The following is a 20,349-nucleotide window of genomic DNA, read 5'->3' as shown; positions in this document are numbered from 1 at the left end:
TTTGTATTTTTAGCCAATTTAGTATTTATTCCACAGGTGGTTCCCACTGTTGTATTACTGGGAGTTTAGTAGTCATAGTCGTACCTTCTGCTTAACTGCTGTTTTCCAGTACAGCTACTCTAAATCTTCCCCTTGGATCTCTTTCAGACACATCTGCTCCTATTCCATATATTAGGTTAGCCGTATCATCCCCCTGGGTTATAGTTATCAACAGAGGATTACATTCAAAAAGGCCACACTGTGGGGAAGGTGATCCTTTGTAAAAATGTATTTTCTTTTTGAGAGGGTACTAATAAGAAGACTTGATCCACTCGTCATCAACGGTCCACCCTCCAATTTGGGTGGTCCACCACACTTCACTCCATCGGTCACAAGGTGCAGCCTCGTGATGTCCCTCTGCGACCCTCCAAATTTCTGGGCACAGGTACTTGTTTTCACCACTCAACCATCTTTGGGCCTCTAGGATCCCCACACTTCAGTACTTGACAGGCATCAAAGCGTACAGTCTGTGGGGTATCTCCTTTAGTGATATTTATGATAAGCCTAACCGGGTAATCTGGGTGTGCACTTTGTATGTGATCTAGGCGTACACTCCAGCTTCCTAGTGGGAAGCACACCACCACCCCTATGACCAGTATCATCGCAAAATGCTTCTTAAAATTCATGGCGTACACAGATTTATGTCTCCCAACTGGATCATCCCACCCCAACCCACGTCTTATTGTCTCTTTAGGGTTACTCGCAGCGGGCTGTCAGTAGAATGTACAGTCCACTGTTCTACCGGATCTGTTGGCGGGGGTTCAACTGGTCCTTTTAGCCGAGTGTAGTTAGTCCACCCTTTTTCTGCTGTCCTTACTGTGGTTTCAGTAGTGAGGAGTACTTGGAATGGTCCTTCCCACTCCGGTTGTAGCTTACTCTCTGTCCAGGATTTGACTAGTACCCAGTCCCCTGGTTTATACGGATGGACGACAAATTCCAAGGGCAGAGTTTGGGCAAGAAGGCCTTTAGTTCTGAGGAAAGAGAGAGAAGACGACAGCCCCAGTATATATTTCTTAAGGAACATGTCCTTGGTTTCAAATGTGGGCACACCTTCCCTACTTCCAGTGTAAGGTAGTCCAAAAAGCATTTCATAAGGTGAGAGACCAGTATCCTTTCTAGGGGAGGTCCGGATTCTCAATAGTGCTATTGGTAAGCACTTGATCCATGGCAGTTTTGTCTCAAGAATTAATTTAGATAGTTGCCTCTTAATGGTTTGATTCATTCTTTCAACCTTTCCGGACGATGGGGGATGCCAGGGAGTGTGTTAATCCCATGTTATCCCTAAACTTTCCATCACTCCCTGTAGCACCTTGGAGGTAAAATGGCTTCCTTGATCTGAATCCACGTTTTCCACTATTCCATACCTAGGAACTATTTGCTCTAGCATTATTCTTATCACTCCTGCAGCTGTTGCAGAGGCTAAAGGATAAGCTTCTACCCACCCAGTGAGGTGATCTACCAGGACTAGGAGGTACTTAAACCTGCCTATGGGTGGCAGTTCAGTAACATCAACTTGTATACTTTGGAATGGCCTTAACCCTGGTTCTCGTCCCCTTGAAGGCTGTTTTCTAAGGGTCTTCTTATTTATTTTCTTACAAATAATACACCCGTCGCAGATTTGCTTCGCTACCGTGTAAATGCCAAAACATCCATACTTCTGCAAAACTATATCACACGTTGCTTGCGTTCCCCAATGGCTTCCCTGATGTAACACTGCCATTATTTCTCTCATAGTTTGTTTCTTGACCATTTCCCTCCCATCAGGCAGAATCCATTTACCATCTTTCTCCACTGCCCCTGCTTCTGTCATTGCTTCTTTTTCTTTTTCCGTGAATATCAATGGGGTTGTTATTGTCGGTACTTGAGGAACAAGATTATAAATCTTAATGGTCTCCTGCCCCAAGGCCGCCTCTTTTGCCACTTTGTCCCCTAATCTATTTCCCCTTGCAGTAATTGAATTGCCCCTCTGGTGGCCTTTAACATGTACAATTGCTATTTCACTTGGTATTAGTATATTTGCCAACACCTGTTTTATAAGTGCTTCATGTACAAGTTCTTTCCCTTTGCTATTTATTAGTCCTCGTTCTCCCCAAATTTTACCAAAGGTATGCACTACCCCAAAGGCATAACAAAAGTCTGTATATATTGTTCCTTCCCCTTCTCCAGTTAATTTTAGTGCCTGGTTTAAGGCATACATCTCACGCGTTTGAGCGGATCATGCACTAGGTAATTTTTCAGATGCTTTTACTTGTTGGCTCACTCCATCCACCACCGCATATCCATTACACCTCTTTCCTCCTCTCACCCTTGAAGAACCGTCTAAGAACGAATGAAGACCCCCAGATAGGGGTTCTTCCCTTAAGTCGGGTCATATCTTAGTCTGGTACTCAATTACATCTATGCATTCGTGTGTAAGTTCTTCATCCTTTGCCTTTACTTTTCTTTTCCACAAAAAGCTCACTAGGTTAAGGCAATGGCTGGTAGTTAAAATCAAATCATCCTTTTCAATTAAAATTCCTTCATACTTCAGTTTTCTTGAATTGGTTAGCCGTTTTCCCGTGGTTTGGGCTAAAATGGTTTTTACTTGGTGAGGGGTGCTAACTTCTATCATTCCCCCAAAGGTAAGCTTCCTGCTTTCTTCTACTAATAAAGCAGTAGCGGCTACTGCCTGCACACATTCGGGCCATCCTCAAGAAACTGGGTCTAGAAGCTTTGACAAATATGCTACTGGCTGTCGTTTATCCCCCCATTCTTGAGTTAATATTCCCAATGCAGCCCCCTTTTCTACTGTCACAAACAACTGAAATGGTTTCTCCAAGGATGGTAAAGCTAAAACTGGAGCAGTTATTAGGCTTTGCTTTAATTCGCATATCAAATTCTTCTCCTCCTCTGTCCATCTTAATACATCTGGTTCATCTACTAATAATTTAGAATACAGTCCTTTAGTCCTTTGTGCATACCCTTCTATCCACAGCCTGCAGTACCCGGTTAATCTTAAAAACTTTCTCAATTCCTTTTTGGTCTCAGGCAAGGGTAATTCCACTATTCCTTTAATCCTTTCAGGACTTATCTTGCGGCTTCCTTCACTAATCAAATATCCTAAATATTTTACCTCTGATTCTATATACCGTAATTTTGTTTTTGAGACTCTTAACCCCTGCTGACCTAAAAAATTTAATAACTCGTTGGTGGCTTCTTTTACTTCGTTTTCTTCTCCTCCCGAGATTAACAAATCATCCACATACTGAAGCAGGGCTACTCCCAATGGAGGGCTGAATTGTTCAAGCACTTGTTCTAACACTTGCCCAAACAAATTAGGGGATTCTGTAAATCCCACAATGATAACACCCTACTGGTGAACCTCGAGCTGCTGGTAGGAGTGGTCGGGGCAGTCCTCATCCCCTGTTATTCACCCCTCTTCCTCGCCCCCAAGTAACAGTCTAAGGGGTCCCACTTTGGGGATTCAACTTCTTTGTCGGTTGAAAGATCACCAACAGTCTGGGCTGGGAACATATAAAATGGATTTGGGCATCTCTGAATCCTGAATCTCTTCATCTTGACCCAGCAAAAAGCATATTCACCTTCTTCTACTTCCTTATTATTCCTTATTATTCACATACATGTTTAAAGTCTGACAGACCTAATCTTCATCAGATCCAAATTTGGGCCAAAATACACTAGGAGGTCTTATGGGTTCTTTGGTCCAAACAAATTCAAATGCAAATGCAAACATGTCCCCCCTGGGACACCCCGAAGATCTCCCATGACGGACACGGGACCCCCAGGGATGTCCCCAGGATCCCCCCCCCAGGACACCCCTGGGATCCTCTAAGATGGACACAGGACCCCCTAGGACACCCCTGGGACCCTCCCCAGGATGTCCACAGGCCCCCCCCACCCCCAGCCCCTCCAGGATGCGGTCCGAACAAAACAAATAATTTTCTTTTTATCTTTATCCCTTGTACAAGAAGAATCATTCCGAAACCTCAACATTCTCCCCTAAAGGACTGTCTGGGGGAATGTTCCCGGGGTCTTTCTTATTATCCCCTTTTTCATCCCTAGGCCTAGAATCCTCATTTCCCATTCTGAACAGAGTCTTTTCTTACTCCCCTTCCTTTCACTTCGTCCTTCTCTGGCTGCGCCCCTCGTGGGACTACAGAACCGCGGATCCGGACTCCACACTCGCTTCGTACTGCAGTACGTCTCAGTCACTCACACACAAGTCTCTTAGAATGTCCCCGACCACCAAGGCAATACTTTAACAGTCCGATTTTTCTTACCTTGGTCCGTGCATGGAGTTGCCTGGTCGTACTCTCTGTGCCTACTGCACCTATCCTTCTTCCCCCTGTGGTTCACAGAGTCTGCCGTCCAACTGGGTCTCGAGATCTTAGTCGATTCCTCCTGGAATCCCCACCGATGATCCACGAGACCGTTGAAATCAACGGGATGCGTCTTCCCGTCCTTTGGTGACAGGGACCCCCAAGAAGATGACTCCTGCTCCCGGACGAGCCCCCAAATTGTGAGAAATAAGTTCCGGTCCGAACGACCAGAATAAGTCGGTCGGACCGACTTCTGGTCTGAGCACATTTTTATTCACGTTCTTGCAAGAGCGGGTGACCTAGCAAGTAGGCACACTTTCAGTTCTTGAAACACACCTTTTTATTCCCTAATCCCAGCCGAATTTTTCCCTCCCCTGTTTCCCATTGGTTAGGTACTCCAGGGTTCACAGCCTGTCCGAGGCGCCTAAAATTCTTCCCGGATGTCCTGCCTCTGTTTACTTCTCTTTATGCTACACCTAAAGGGATTGTCTGACTAGTTTATTTCTTTCCTTTTTGGTAAAAGATTGCTCAATGTCATTAGCCCTGGTTAAATGTTTGACTACCCTTCTAGACACTAATCCAGTAGGAATCAGTTTGTCCTTTTGTCTGTGTGATAAGAGATGTTCTACAAGCCTTTGCTGGAGCCTCTTTGCCTTAGTCATTCCTTTATCATGTCACCTCTTATGGAAATGGCTTTTCTCCTCTGCAAAAGCAATACCTGCCTTTCTTACAGTGGGAAATGTTACCTCTGTGTACGCATGTCTGTAGCGTACTTCACAGTCTGCAATTCTCCTTTGACCAAGAAAGGCAACTGCTGAAGGGGCTTTGGGAATTTCTAAATTTCCCCCCCCCCGTATATTCTTCCCCCCCCCCCCAATATTACTAAATCATTACTGCCTGGGAAGCTGCTTCAAATAGAGACAGAGGAGGTTATAAGGTTACGTTAGTAAATTAGGTATCTTTATATCAATTTGACTTCCACGGGAAAAAGATATTTCTGGCTATCATCACTTGTATTGAGCTTGTCATTTTAATTTCTCAGCATGAGGAAAGAAGTAATCACATAGCTGAGCAGCAGTCTCCCATCCAAACTGTCTGTGTGACCCCTGATAATGTCACCGAAATTGGGAATGAACTTCGTAACACCAATGTAGTCTTAAGAAGCAGGCATTCTTTTATTCAGCACCAGGGACATGGGGGATCTCTCCACCCAACATGTACACTGAACGCGAGATTCACAGAGACTTATATCCATACGGAATATGCATGGTCATTACATTTCCCAGCACTCATTGCCATATTCTTTACATTTCCAGAACTCATATCCATATTCATTACATTTCCAGAACTCATTTCCATATTCACATCACCTTGGCACATGCGAGTTAAGTCTGTTAGGGGCTTCGTGGTAGGTTTTGGGTGGTTCCTAGTGGTGTACGGTGGCTGGTTTGAGCTGATAATAGAGGAATCTCTTTGTGTGGATTGGGGAAGATAAATGCAGAAGCTTTTGCAACTCTCCCATTTCTTTTGCAAGCTTGTTATCGGTCCCTCCAGTCTCTTCAAGGATGTGGTATTCTTCACTGTTTGTTCTTCACAAGGAGTTACATTTACCTATTTACCAGACTCTCAGTCCCTGGTTGTAACAATTAGGTTCAGCTGTACTGGAAAAGACACCCTGCTCTCTGCTTCATTTTGACTGTCATATAGCACAGCTGTCCTCTGATAAAAAATACACGTTGTAAGAGACAGACTGTAAATTTCCTGATGAGGGGCAGAAGGGCCTCCAAGCCTTCAATGGAATGCCTCAAACACTCACAAGGAAATAAATAATGCACGCCTGGCCTTCAAAGAACTGATAAGGCTAACACTTCTGGCGCCTGAAAGTGTGGGAGAACTGCCTTGTGAAGACAGGATAGTTTTGCCACTCGTGTGGTGAGCTTGCTAGTTCTCAGTTCTCGAGGCCACTGTGTCCAATGAGTGACCTTTGCTTCATTATCTGCGAAATGCATATGAAAGTGCACACCCCTGCATATGCTAATGAAGGTTATAGAGATCATGCTAAACATGTATGACTATGGCACTCGTCTCTCCACCCAAATCATGCTACATGTCACCTGGGAGAAGGGAGAAACCTGAGACGAGGCTGTCCTCGGCAAGGAGGGTGGACCATGCTAATTCAGCAAACATAAAAGGGGAAAATAAGTGCCCCTGGAGGAGAGGAGGGAGAAGAGAAACAAAAAGAAGAAGATCATGCCTGGGAAGATTTTTCCAAGAAAGAAGAAGATTATGCCTGGGAAGATTCCCTGAAAAAGACGCTGGAACCAGGACCAGTGATCTCTTTATCTCTGTCTTTTTCTCCATCTTTTCCTTTCTCTATCCCTCAGTTTCTCTTTTCTCTTAGAGTTGTTAAGTAACGACCTTAAGTACGACCTTAAGTACCGCTTGCCATAAGTTGTCCTACACCTGTTGTTAAGTAACACAATGCATACCTCATCATTTGCCATAATTTGTCATATGCCTAACCAAGTATCGTGGACTTGTTAAGACCTATACTAATCATTTTGGGAAACTAATAAATGTTTGTATATGGACCTTGAGATTTATCTCACCTTAGTCCGCACTGTTGGGGATTTACGAATCTGAAGTCACTTACCCCCCCCCTCTTTCCTGAGAGTGGGACATGACACCCATATGAACTTGCACTGAGGGCAAGTGCTCCTTTGTGCACTCTATGTGGTGATGGTGCTTCAGCGTAGTAAGAAAAAAAGCAAACACTTCTTCCATGCCCCAGGATATATTCAGTTTTAAATACTGCTGTCTTTTAATTTTGGCCTATTACATGCTCCCTAAATCTCAACCTTAACTTTGCCCAGTAGAAATGTTCAGAACATATTTATCATGATCTCAGCTTGATGTAATCCCTGATTTATGTGTTTATGTTCAGGCTTGAACATAAATGAATGGGCCCCACTTCTCCTGGGGCTTGATACCAGATGCGTGCACCTGCAAATATCTTTGGCATAAGGGGGGCTGGTGATACAAAGTGGAGGCATTACCCAAAAGTAAATATAGGCCAGCAGCCCTGTGCTCAATGGGCACTGTGGAATGAGAGAGAGTCCTTGTTAGCAAGAATCCTTGGCAGCGAGAGTCCTTGTTATCAGGAATCCTTGGCAACGAGAGAGTCCTCCTTAGCAAGAGCACGCGCAGACTCCCTGTTCTTGCTGGTATTTAAAGGGTTGAAAGAGGCATAGTTTTCCCACTGTGCTTTGATCTTCTTCCACAACAGGCCAAGATTCTCAAGCAGCTAGATAAGGTGTCCCTGAGTCCATCACAGACTTATGTTATCTAAGTGCAAGTGTTTTTCTTGCAAGCACCCGAGACTGAATAACAATTAGTGTGATATATGTGTTTTCCAGTACCCCAGGTGAGAGTCCCTTGAGGTATTTACAATCCTCCTTCCCTGATCTTCCGTTACTTTCCCATATTCCACCCCCCAGCTCAAGAGACTGCTTCTGCTGGGGTCCATTTAGTCTCGCAGGGTATAACACAGAGTAATTTACAAAGACATGCAATAAACATATATATATATAAAAAGGGAAAAAAAACCCATATCTCTACAGTACTGCTTTGAATCAGGTGTCCTATTTCTCTTTTTCTGCCACTTTCTCGTAGCGCGTACGGCGTACTTTTGTGCTAACGTGGCACATTTCCATTCTAATTGTTCCTGCAGGTTTTTTTTTCCTTATCACTTATGGCTGACATAAAAGTCTGCCTTTGCAACAAGAGCTCAGCCTTAAGTTTCTCATTTTCCTGCAGAGCATCCTTTAAATTTTGGCTCAACTCCTTTTCCCGATCAACCATGATCTTATAGGCAAACAACAAACAACCAGCCATACGCCCTGCATGGGCAAGCCGTTCCAGAGAGCGTAAGCATGTCGGCTGGTGAAACCCCCCCCAATATTTCAGGACTTCCATCGGTTCTACAGCCCCCCAGGGTTCCAGCCCCACACAAGTGCAGGTTTCCCACTTATCTCACAAGGTACACCATGACTCCATGATCCACCCTGGTCTATCTACCTGGGGCGTGCTCGCCTCCTCCTTGTCCTTACGTCTAAACATTGTGTATATACAAGCTCTTCGCATGACGGGGTGTCAGCCCTAGTTGCGTACGAGAACAGTACCACACCGGGCAGAACACCAGTTCAAGAGGAGTCACCTAACGACACTGCACACAACAAAAGCCAAACAGGAGCACAGATGCTGATCAGCAGGTATAAGCTGGCGCCCACACACACTTACACAGCAGACATACAAAAACACCACTTCTATCTCAGGGAGGCAATGCTCTGACCATGTGCAGTTCCAGTGCCCCCATACAGGGACGGCGCAATCTTGGGGCAGCTGTGCACTCCACTGACCAAGTCCCATGCACTGTTCACCAGCTTGGGGACAGCACAATCTTGGTGCAGCTGTGCCCTCCACTGACCAAGCCCCATCCACTATTCACCGGTTTGGGATAGCACGATCTTGGTGCGGCTGTGCACTCCACTGAGCAAGCCCCGTCCATATCTCTACTGTAATATTTTTGCAACACAAGCTGTGAGATTTCTGTTTAAAGCATAGTGTGACTGTTTTCTGGACCCGTGGCCCTTCCCACTGTTTTTTGTTTTTAAAGTGGGAAATGTTAGCTTTAGGCTTTTCATTATTTTTTTTTTAACATTGCATAGTCATTTGCTGTCATCCAGTTAGCTATTTGCATATTACCACAGCTAAAGAAACATAATTATCTCACAAAAATGATGTTAAATAATGACTTCTTTGACAATACAAGTAGTATTTGAAGCTTAAGATGTCATTATTTTACCTGTTAGCATAAACCAATCATCATATACAGTTTAAAATGCAGCTCTGAACCGTATTGTATGACATTCTATAATTCCATTTTTTTCTTCCATTCTATCCATTATAATGTAAATGTACAGCGAGGAATATAGCTTTAAGTCCTACTTAGTTAAAATACTTTCCATTTGAAGTTAAAAGTATGTAACCGGTTTGTATTATTGGAATCCCACTCTCGTCGCCAATTATGTAACGGGTTCTTTTTTTAAAGATTCCAATGGACAAACCGGAGCTCACACAAGGAAAAAAAAAGGTTAACTCAGCTTTGTTGTGAAGCCTTGCTACAGCAAAAAAAGTTACTCAGCTTTATTGTGAAGCCTTGCTAAGCAGTTCCCAAATGTCCCAAAAGTTACTTCAGAGAGTCTTACCACCCCTTAGATCATAGTAGCACCACCGAGCAGCAGGATAACGAGGAGTCACATTGGTACGGCAGAGGGAGGCAGGCACAGCTCTTCAGGGCATCCCCTGTATCTTCAAAGTGTGCTCATGTCTCTCTCTCTCTCTCTGGCCCAAGACAGCCCCCTTATATCCTGCACCAAATTGAGTGGAAAAGGACAGGCCAGAGTCGCTGTACGTGTGGCCAGCGCATGCAGCGAGCCTTACCAGACTCATGATCCAGCTTTGCTAACAGCGGCTGTCTGATACGCGACCACATTGTTGTCCTCCCTTCTTGTTATTTTCTTCTTCAAAGGTCAGGTTCTCAGGGAGAAGCACATAGTTTTTGCAGCAACAGTACTGAGTTCCTTTTTCTCGGCACGTATGCTGGGTATGGTTCAGCTAGTAATTTTTCGTTGTGTCTCACTCAGACCATCCTCTATTATCCCTTACACAACGAGCCATAGCCAAAGGTCTCACTACATGTTTAAGGGCTTATGATCTATAAGAGTCCTTGTTGGATAGACCTGCCTATGCAACATTTTTTTTAAATCTTGGAGTAAAATCTAGCTGGCAGATTTCGTAAATCACAAGGGGAATATTTAAAAAGCTTTATCCGTAAGACTTGAATATAAGACCAATCTTTCTTGATCTTTCTTGATCCTGAGGTGAGTTTCGAGTTTCGAGTTTCGAGTTTCAAGTTTCTTCTTTTTTTCATTTTCTTTTTTTTTTTTTTTTTTGATAATAATGATGTTCATCTCTGGTGAATTATTTCAAGATTAATGCAGAGAGGTTATTCATCTGCAGTTTAGCATTATTGACTGTGTCATTATATGAGACATTGCTGGTTGACCATTATGTCTTTTTTGCAGTTTATAAAGATGATGACCAGGATGTGAAACTCAGTAATGCATCAGCAGCAAATGCAAATTTCCTGTATTTTCTAGAGGCGGGGAGGGAACCCACTACCAACAAACAAACAAAAAGATTAGGCCATGCTTTAATGGGTTTCTTTGGCAGCCTCCACCATTTTGTTTTTACAGATCTGCCAGGCTGACAGAAACCTCCACAGTGATGTGGCCCTCTCCCAGGTCCCTGATGCCCCAGCATTGCCAGCTGCTGCTGTTGAGTCAGTGACAGGCTCTGACTTCTCTGTGAAACCTGAAGGGCCAACTTATGGCTCCAAACCTCCCTTTTCCAGGTCACAGCTTCTTTCAGGAATGTAAATCCTCTGCTGGGATGCGATAGTTGATATTCCTGACAAGATCACTGCTGCTGGGAATAAAATAACACGCTTTCTTTTAGCAGTCATTTTGCAAGAACAGACTTTCAAAGTACTCCAGTCTTCTCATTAATTTTGCAGATAGAAGGAGTTCTTATCTATTTCATTTCCTTTTGCTAGAAGCTTTAGTCCCCATAATCATGAAATGGCTATGCTTATTCATGTCACAGTATCACCTCTTTTTGAGAGAATGTGTTACAGGGGAATCAATAGAAACTGTAGCTGTATTGCTTTCTGATTTTTAGCCCTTCATCCCTGTAATCCATTACATTTTTTTCCATAATTATGAGCATTTTAAATAGATAATCAAGCCCCATGAAACAAGAAGACCAATATTTTACAAAAACTAGTACTGGGAAATACCTTGAATTTCTGAATGAGCAACAAGATGTGCATTAGCATCCATAAGGAAGAAATTCACATCCAAGTTTCAACAAAGAGTTTATAAATTGAGAGGAAAGCTCATGCGTCATTCTCACGTAAAACATTTTGCCCATATTGGATCATTTATATCATTCATAGTATGATGTTTGACATTTATGGTTAGTTTCTTTCTAAAGGAATCCTCTGACTGATCCCAAACTTCGGTAGAATTTAGGGTCAAGCACAAAGGGACCATAGGTCATAGCTTCCAGATGTGCATTTGCTTTCCTGCTGCTGCTCCCACACAAACATCCTCTCACTCTGCCCATATGTAAGCACACTGATTTATCATCATTTCCTTCTGAAGTTGGTTCAATTGCTAATTTTCCCAATCCCCCTATAAATTGATATATCAATTTTCAATGTTATAATTATGTTGCTGATATTAGCTGAACAATGTGGGGGGAAAAAGTTTTTGTATTTAGAGTGGTTTTCCATCATGCAGTCGTATACCATTGTTACAGAAGGTTTATCTAAAGCTCCGGAATCTGAAATACATCTCAGCAGAATCTCAGTTTCATACTATTAATTATAAGCTTAAGGGAATCAACTCATGGACTGGAAAACAAACTAAAAATGTCAACTGGGTAAGTCATATGAAAATTGAATAGCTGGGTAGAAACAAACAGTTGAAGATCACTTTGGGAGATCAAATACATGGATTGTGTCTGCCCTCTGTAGATATTCTTGGGCTAACAGTAGGTATGAAAACATGGGCATCAGGAGTAACGTAACTACATAACTAAACTAGCTGTTCAAGCATACATCCAGCTTTTCAGATGAATATAGTTTGCTTGGTTTTTTTTCCTCTCAAGAGGTTATAAGTGTTAGAAAACTTACAGAAAACTCCTTATGTTTTACACTCTGCACTATTTCAGTCAAGATTCATGAATCCTTCTTAGATGACATTAAAAATTTCATCTCAGTTAGTCAAAGAAGATTTATTTCCTGGGGAATTTTCCGTAGTTCTCATCTTCTGACGCAAACAGCATCAGACTTTTCACTGTTCCTATCATCCTAAGTGATGTTCACATATAAATGAAATTAATGTTGAGAAAAAAAAAAGTATTTTTTAACACTAAATGTTGCAAACTGTAGGAAAATAAGTGCCCCTGGAGGGGGAAAAAAGAAGAGAAACAAAAGAAGATCATGCCTGGGAAGATTTTTCCAAGAAAGAAGAAGATTATGCCTGGGAAGATTCCCTGAAAAAGACGCTGGAACCAGGACCACTGATCTCTTTATCTCTGTCTTTTCCTTTCTCTGTACCCCTGTAGGAATGTGTCTGAGACAAAATGGTCACGTGAGCCAGCCTCCCTACTATGAGAGATTAGATTAAGAGCAAAACAGGTGGTAGAAGATGGAATTAGTACATGGGAAAAACGGGAACTGAGAAGGTAGAAAACATGTTGTGCTAATGACTAAGCAATTTACTATGTGAATTCTTGTAACCAATCTGATCTGTGAATGAACTGCATGGACAGCGCGTGAACAGAGACTGTAAGCCAATCATATAGCTGCCGCTAGCGTGTACTCTTATTGCCTGTCTATATATACTCTGTGAAAACTTGAATAAAGGGAGAATGATCATACTCATATTGAGATTCCATCGTTACTCCGGGTCCGTCTCCCACTCCGACATCCTCCGACATACCCCGGTTTCTCTTTTCTCTTAAAGTTGTTAAGTAACGATCTTAAGTACCGCTTGCCATAAGTTGTCCTACACCTGTTGTTAAGTAACACAATGCATACCTCACCGTTTGCCATAATTTGTCATATGCCTAACCAAGTATCGTGGACTTGTTAAGACCTATACTAATCATTTTGGGAAACTAATAAATGTTTTATATGGACCTTGAGATTTATCTCACCTTAGTCCGCACTGTTGGGGATTTACGAATCTGAAGTCACTTACCCCCCCTCTCTTTCCTGAGAGTGGGATGTGACAAAGGGACATCTCTATAGGCTAACCAAAAGTAGTACATAATGACTAGATCCTAAATGTTTAGCTCAGCTTTTTGTAACTTTTTCCCTCCTCTACAAGTACATCCCTCGAAAATCAGTAGCACTATTCAATGACTGAGATGTAGTTCAACCCAAAAACTCATGAGCATAGTAGCTGACAATTGTATAAACCTACGCTAGACTCATCAGTAAATGTATAAAAAACTCAAAAGGGATACACGATAAAGTGCTGGGGCAAAGGTTTTATCCAGTAGCTAATAGAAAAAATCACACTGGCCAGTTATTGAATTTTATAATTATAAAAGGGCTTATTCTCTGCGTTATGCTTTGAATGGTCAGAAACATGTGGAGGAAAATGCTTCTGTTGGGTTACTGAGCTGGCCATCATGCTGCTAAATCATTTAATGTACTCAGTTTTATTTTTAAAGTAAGTGAAGTCCCGCAAAGCATGAAACAAACACAGCAGCAGCACTTCAGTTTTAATACTGTCTGACACGCAGCCCAGCTTGCCACCCATTCTTCACAGCTGGAATGCAGCTGGTCCAGAAGGAGATGCAGAGTGGATGCTTCTCCCAGCATCATCCATGTAATAAATAGCCAGATCCCTTAAACAGAAATGGCACTTATTTTATTATAGGGACAGAGCCAATAAAGCAAAAGCACAGTGCTGGGTGCATGACTCAAGTCAGAGGCACACCAGCTAACACTTCAACCATGTCTTATATACATTCAATATTGCATACGTATTCACTATTTTAGGCAGAGTAATTGTTTATGATGATTGCTTATCATTAGTCCCTTTTCTCTTCTATTTGTGTGTTTCCTTCTGACAATTGTTTCTGAGGATCGATGATCTTCAGTTCCCTTTTCCCATGCATCTGTTTCCTTCTGGTAGGATCAGCTCCCTTTTCCCATGCATGTGTTTCCTTCTGGTAGGATCGATTATCATCAACTCCCTTCTCCTATGCATCTGTTTCCTTCTGTTAATCACTTGTGGGGTCTTTTGGAGAAGTTCTCTTTTGTTTCTCTCGGATGTTTTTCTTCATAGCTGCTGTTAGTTGTTATCTTTGAGGTTTCTCATGTTTCCTAATTTACTAAAGGTTAGTTATCCTTATAAGTCAAATATTTATAGCCTTGTTATTATGGCGAAAGCCAACAATACCGTCACTATTTTTCACAATCCAGAAGGAGATGCTGATGTAACAGCAACTATCCCATTCTCATGTCAAGGCGCACTCTGTGATTGCTGTTGGACACGATATCATTCAAGACAGTGCTGGGCAAGTCTGAAAGATGAGAGCATAACTCATGAGAGCTGAACTTTTGCATGGTTGTTTTCTAATGTTTAGGTAAAAGCTGAGGCCAGCTTGATAATGCTCTTGCTGTACACATCACCAGCTCCCTAGGAGTTGGGAGTTTACTTTAAGCTGCGATTTGAACCAATTCATATAAGCTGCTTGAAGCCAATCAGCACAATGTGATCACTGTAGTGGTGGTAGTACTGTACCTCCAGCAATGTGTGCTGACAACTTGCTAAAGGGTTACAGGAAGGAAGGAAACCTTGGTTTAAAAGTGGGTCAGCTTCTTACCATCTAGCACCATCTAGCAGGGTGCAGTGCTGAGGTAAGCATTTGTCTGCTTTGATGTCCATGTTGCACAGGCATTCACAGGCAGAGGAGATGACTTTCTGAGGTCACCATACCTCCCCCCACCCCTTTATCATTAAAACAACACAACAGAAAAAGGGGTTGAAAAAGTCTGGTAACAGGTGATAAAGAAGGCCCATGCAGCTTGCTTGGAAGCGTGTCCACATAGATCTTCCAAAGATTGGAACACGAAAAGGTCATATAATTTAAATGGTGACTCCGTTTGCATTATCTATAGGGTGTCAGGCCAGGCTGTAAATAAGCTAAACAATGCAACTTTCCAGGCTTTGCAAAAAGTCCCTCCTTCATATCTATTTGAATGGTTTCTATTCCATTACTTTCCTCCCCACCCCTTCCCAGGGACTGTTCTACCTAATAAATTTTATGTAGTCATAGCAATGTTTACAATTTAAAAATTTAACAGATTTGAGCCACAGCTGCACTATCCTGGCAAGCCAGATCAGCTTCAGGTAACAAAATTTATTTTCCTTGTGTGCTGCCAAGTGAACCTGAAGACAATATTAATAGAAAAGGTCACAGACTGATAAGCTGACATGTCTCTCATTCTTCGGGACAAATCCGTGGATCGCGAATTGAAATGCTACTCTGCAGCTCCTCAGGGTCAGAGCCATTAAAGTTAAATGTTACAGATGTGAAGGAATGGCAGCAAGCATGTTTGGTTTGCAAAAGAGCTTGTGGCTATGGTGGTAGAAATGCAGCAGACACCGGCAGAATTTATTTTCTGGGCTAAAGGATATTTTAAGGACACACCACAACCACCACCACATAGAGCAGATCTATCTGCCAAGGTGCACTTGGTGGTGTGGTAAGAAGGGCACGGTTCACAGGTAGAACAGGTCACTTTAAAGAAAGATCTAATTTATCCGTTTATGCTAACATATGCTTTGCAATGTATGGAGGAGAGGGAATGAAAGAAAATGGAAAGTTATTCTGCTACTCTCAGGATAATGGTTCAAGGCTTCAGACTTTTCAGCTGTTCCAAATGTTCCAAAATTCACCAATTTGAATGAAGTCTCCTTTTGCCCTCAGTGGTAACACTTACACTAGCGAATTGAATTGGGAAAGGGAAGTGCTTAGGACCAGAACACAGTCATCTCTATTATTAGAAGTTGAAAGAGCCCTTGATGTAACCCACACTCTCTTAAACAATTTGTGGATACAGTTTGCAACTAAGGACAAGCCAGTGACCATTCCCAACAAGCATTTTAGACTTGTTTGGAGAGTAAGGGAGGTTGTAGGATGGAAGTAGACAGTCCTATTCCAGCTGGTCTCAGCAAGAGAAAAGTCTTGGGCTTGTTTAACTTACTAGTTCAGACACAGAAAGTGGCATATGGACCATCCCTCTTTCTTCAGCTTGCTCAACTGTAATGAAGAGTTTGCAGCTAAAATTTGCAGAAACAGCTAAAGAAACAACCTATGTTCGGTCTTTCTCCAGGCTGACGGAGAACGAAGGAAAAGGTAGGCTTTCCTTCTTATCCCATGAAGTTCCTGTGGAGATTAACATTCACCCCTTTGGTGTGGTCTTTGGCTTCAGGGGAAAACTTGGTGGCTCGAGTGCAGTAGATCCTTAGAGAACGTAAAAATTCAACATGAGCAAGAACAGCTCTGTCTTTTTTTCCATTGATTGAACAGCTTAAAGAAATGTGAGATTTTATTACCAGAATGGCATGACTAATTCATGTGAATATGGAGGCTGCTAATGATACTGTCCTGGTTTGAGGTAAAACAGAACCAACTTTCTGTTCAGTAATTTTACTTCTTAGCTAGGCCTCTTCTAACTCTCTGAAATTAACAGCATATTGTGCCAAAACCTGTTCATTCTCAGAGTGATAAGACCAGTGTTTACAGTTTGTGCCAAGGAACGGTACGCAGGGAGGCTCTTGCCTATACTTATTGCTATAACAACCAAGGTCAGCTAATTTTGTTATTTGCCCCATTGGAGGGTCGGAAAGGGAAAAGCGTAGAGGGATCCCACCTGCAGGGAGGAGTGGACAGGACAGGTGACCCAAAATTGACCAACAGGGGTATTCCATCCCATCTGCCCCATGCTCAGTATAAAAGCTGAGGGATCAAAGGGTCAGCCTCTCTTTTCTTCAGTGGCTGACGTCCAAGGAGGACCCTGTCTGTTCATCTGCCCTTGATCCCTATCCATGTGTTCCTGACTCCATCTGTGGAATCCAGTTCCCACCCATTGCTGAGTCTAGTCTGGGACTTCTCCAGTGCCTGGTGGTGATGTCATCTTGGGAGCTTAATATGGTTTTGTATATACTGTATCTATTTCATTATTTCCTTTTAATTTTATTATTAATATTTCATTGAAGTAGTTTAGTTTCTTCTAAACTTATAAATATCTTTATCTCTCCTCCTCCTTTCCGTGTGCGAGAGGTTGGGGGGGAGCATCTGTCGCCGGCCATTGGCCAATTTGGCCAAAACCACGACAGATACTTTTGCTATTATGACTCAGGGGAGACTAAAAAGATAAACTTGTCTTCTTTTTTTTTCCCCTGCTCTCAGTCTGAAAGATTGACACATCATAAACAGAGGATAATGAAATGGTTCTGCATTAATTATTTCTCTTGTTTTCATACTAAGACATCCTAGCAAAGATCAAGGTCCCACTGTGTTCCACGCTGTATGAACACATTGTATGGGACAGACACAGCTATGAAGAACTTGCAGTAGTAGAATGCCCACGTGAAAAGAGAAATACATGCTAATATCTCATTTCCAGCATGAGCTTTCAGGGGAATAATCTAACATGTTATATTTCCGGACATTTGAGGACAACTGATAACATAGCACCTCCTAACCATTATGAATTAAGCTCAGCGCTTTGATTCATGAGAATATTCATTGCTATCAGCTTGCTTTCTGGCTCTCCTTGGTCACTGCGGTGGTCGTTTACAATTTCCTTGTGCATGGGACTTTCTAGGGGTGGACAAGAGGTGTGTCACTTGGCTGTGAAATAGGGATTTTACAGGCAGAACTGTTTTTCTTCATCCCAAGCCTGTTATAACAGATAAAGCAAGAGATCTTAATTTATGGGAAGCAACTCATACCACATTCATCTCAGCAGGATGGCACAGCCTGTGCTGCTGCCACACTTATGCAAAAGATTCAGAATATAAAAAGCATTAGATAAAAGCAAACAAAAAAACCGAACAAAAATCCACAACACAGAGAGCAAAACCACATAAAATGAATTTTTTGCCTACAATGAGTGAAGAAGCTATCTTAGCTTTACACCACTTTTTTTTCACATTATTTGTAACCATCTTTTGGATGTCTGTGTTCTGTTTTCCATGAATCTTGATCACAGAATCACAGAATGATAGGGGTTGGAAGGGACCTCTGGAGATCATCTAGTCCAACCCCCCTGCCAGAGCAGGGTCACCTAGAACAGGTTGCACAGAAACACATCCAGGCAGGTTGTGAATGTCTCCAGAGACAGAGACTCCACCACCTCCCTGGGAAGCCTGTTCCAGTGCTCTGCCACCCTCAAAGTAAAGAAGTGCCTCCTCATGTTTAGGTGGAACTTCCTATGCTCAAGTTTGTGCCTGTTACCTCTTCTCTTGTCACTGGGCACCACTGAGAAGAGCCTGGCCCCATCCTCCTGACACCCACCCTTTAAGTATTTATAAGCGTTGATAAGATCCCCCCTCAGCTGTCTTTTTTTCCTGAGTAAAAAGACCCAAATCCCTCAGCCTTTTTTTCATAAGAGAGATGTTCTAGTCCCCTAATCATCTTGGTAGCCCTTTGCTGGACCCTCTCCAGTAGTTCCCTGTCCTTCTTGAGCCGGGGAACCCAGAACTGGACACAGTACTCCAGATGCAGCCTCACCAGGGCAGAGTAGAGGGGGAGGATGACCTCCCTCGACCTGCTGGCCACACTCTTCTTGATGCACCCCGGGATGCCATTGGCCTTCTTGGCCCTCTGAGCTCTATCTTTCATAGAATCATAGAATCTGTTGGGTTGGAAGGGACCTTTAAAGGTCATCTTGTCCAACCCCCCTGCACTAAGCAGGGACGTCTTTAACTAGATCAGATTGCTCAGAGCCTCATCAAGCCTGGCCTTGAATGTCTCCAGGGATGGGGCCTCCACCACCTCTCTGGGCAACCTGTTCCAGTGCCTCACCACCCTCATTGTAGAGAACTTCTTCCTAATGTCTAATCTAAACCTACCCTGCTCTAGTTTAAAACCACTGCCCCTCGTCCTATTGCTACATGCCCTTGCAAACAGACACCGCCCCTCCCCAGCTTTCTTATAGGCCTCCTTCAGGTACCAGAAGGACAATATAAGGTCTCCCTGGAGCCTCCTCTTCTCTCCAGGCTGAAAAACCCCAACTCTCTCAGCTTGTCTTCATAGGAGAGGTGCTCCAGCCCTCTGATCATCTTTGTGGCCCTCCTCTGGATGCGTTACAACAGGTCCATGCTCTTCTTGTACTGAGGGTTCCAGAGATGGACACAGTACTCCAGGTGGGGTCTCATGAGAGCAGAGTAGAGGGGGAGAATCACCTCTTTGGATCTGCTGGCCACGGTTCTTTTGATGCAGCCCAGGATGCAATTGGCCTTCTGGGCTGCAAGCACACGTTGTTGGCTCATGTCCAGCTTCTCATCCACCAGTACATCCAAGTCCTTTTCCGCAGGGCTGTTCTCTATCACATCATCCCCCAGTCTGTGCTGATAATGAGGATTGTCCTGACCCAAGTGCAGGGCCTTGCACTTGGCCTTGTTGAACTTCATAAGGTTTGCTTGGGCCCGCTCTCCAGCTCATCCAGGTCCCTCTGGATGACATCCCGTCCCTCTGGCATGTCGACCACACCACTCAGCTTGGTGTCATTGGCAAACTTGCTGAGGGTGCAATTGATCCCACTGTGTACATCATTGATGAAGATATTTGTGAGAGACTGGAACCTCAAAATAATTCTCTCAAAGCTTGCTTAATCTTCTGTAAATCGACGGCAGGCTTGCGGGCCAATAAGAAACTTGCTTGTGTTCATTTAGCACTTTCTGCAGACCATTCTTCTGCTTATCAGTCACCACCCAAGATTGGCACCAGCTGAAAAGGGTGTGTTGCCATCAGCTGAAAAGGATGTAGGCGTGTGGTTATCAGAGTGGCCAGACCCTGTCTACCCCAAACTTGCTGTGGCATGATGACTGTGCTAAAACCAACCCCAAACTCGCTGAGGCATCATGACTGTGCTGAACCAAGCTCTGCCCAAGCAACACAGGCAGGAAGAGCTCATATGGCGACTGTGTCAAACGACGATTAGCTGGGCAAAGGCCACCGTCACGCTGATTGGTCAAGCTACGGACCAACCTGGACTATAACTGGTTCGGTGACCCACCACAATTCGGACTGGGACCCCCACCACCATCACGAC

Source organism: Larus michahellis, chromosome W, assembly GCF_964199755.1.
Source record: "Larus michahellis chromosome W, bLarMic1.1, whole genome shotgun sequence".
NCBI classification, from domain to species: domain Eukaryota; kingdom Metazoa; phylum Chordata; class Aves; order Charadriiformes; family Laridae; genus Larus; species Larus michahellis.
Note: the sequence above shows the minus strand (reverse complement) of the source record.